Source organism: Perca flavescens, chromosome 16, assembly GCF_004354835.1.
Source record: "Perca flavescens isolate YP-PL-M2 chromosome 16, PFLA_1.0, whole genome shotgun sequence".
Classification (NCBI taxonomy): Eukaryota; Metazoa; Chordata; class Actinopteri; order Perciformes; family Percidae; genus Perca; species Perca flavescens.
Genome location: NC_041346.1, coordinates 34411355 through 34412088, shown reverse-complemented (window position 1 = coordinate 34412088; position 734 = coordinate 34411355).

Sequence of the window (734 nt, the reverse complement as noted above, 5' to 3'; positions counted from 1 at the left end):
TCACTCAAAATGCTCTAATACACAGGATGCCCCTACAGCAAGGGTGGAGGTCAAGAGAGCAGAAAGTAAGCCTAAGAGAAAAAAGAAGAGAAGAGAGCCTTTTTGTACATTTCTTGGGGTTCAACCCCCCGTCCCAGTGAGGTGTGTTTTACCATTTTATTGGATATACGTAGAAACATCTCATATAACGATATTTTGCATATGCATATTACTATCTAACATACAATCTAACGGACCAGTTCATCACTAGGTCAAAGCAGCCACCTTTCTGTCCCCTATGTGCACCCAGGGCCTCACCCCCAAGCACATGCATGTAAGGCCCCAATAGACACTTCCTCTTTCTAGCTGTGCAGGTTAAAACACACAGTTACACAACACAGTGTATGCAGCTGAGGCCTCTGCAGACACTTCCTCTCCATGGCCTCAGGGTCCAAAAGGGCAGCTTCATACTGTAGTTCACACTAAGATACATCTAAGCATGTTTATAATAATATCAGTAACACAGCGTTTAGCATGATTATATTTTTAAGACATCATATAGTTTTCAAAGCAAATCAAAAATCAAACCAAAGTAAAAGGAGTATACTTTCAGCTGTTTTTGGGTTAACACATATACATTTCACAAAGCAGTAGTATAGTTTTAGCTGTTTTTTGGATTAATCCAAATACATTTCAAAAAGCAGGAGTAATTTTAGCTGTTTTTGGATTTTCAACTACCCTCGTTCAACAGTCCA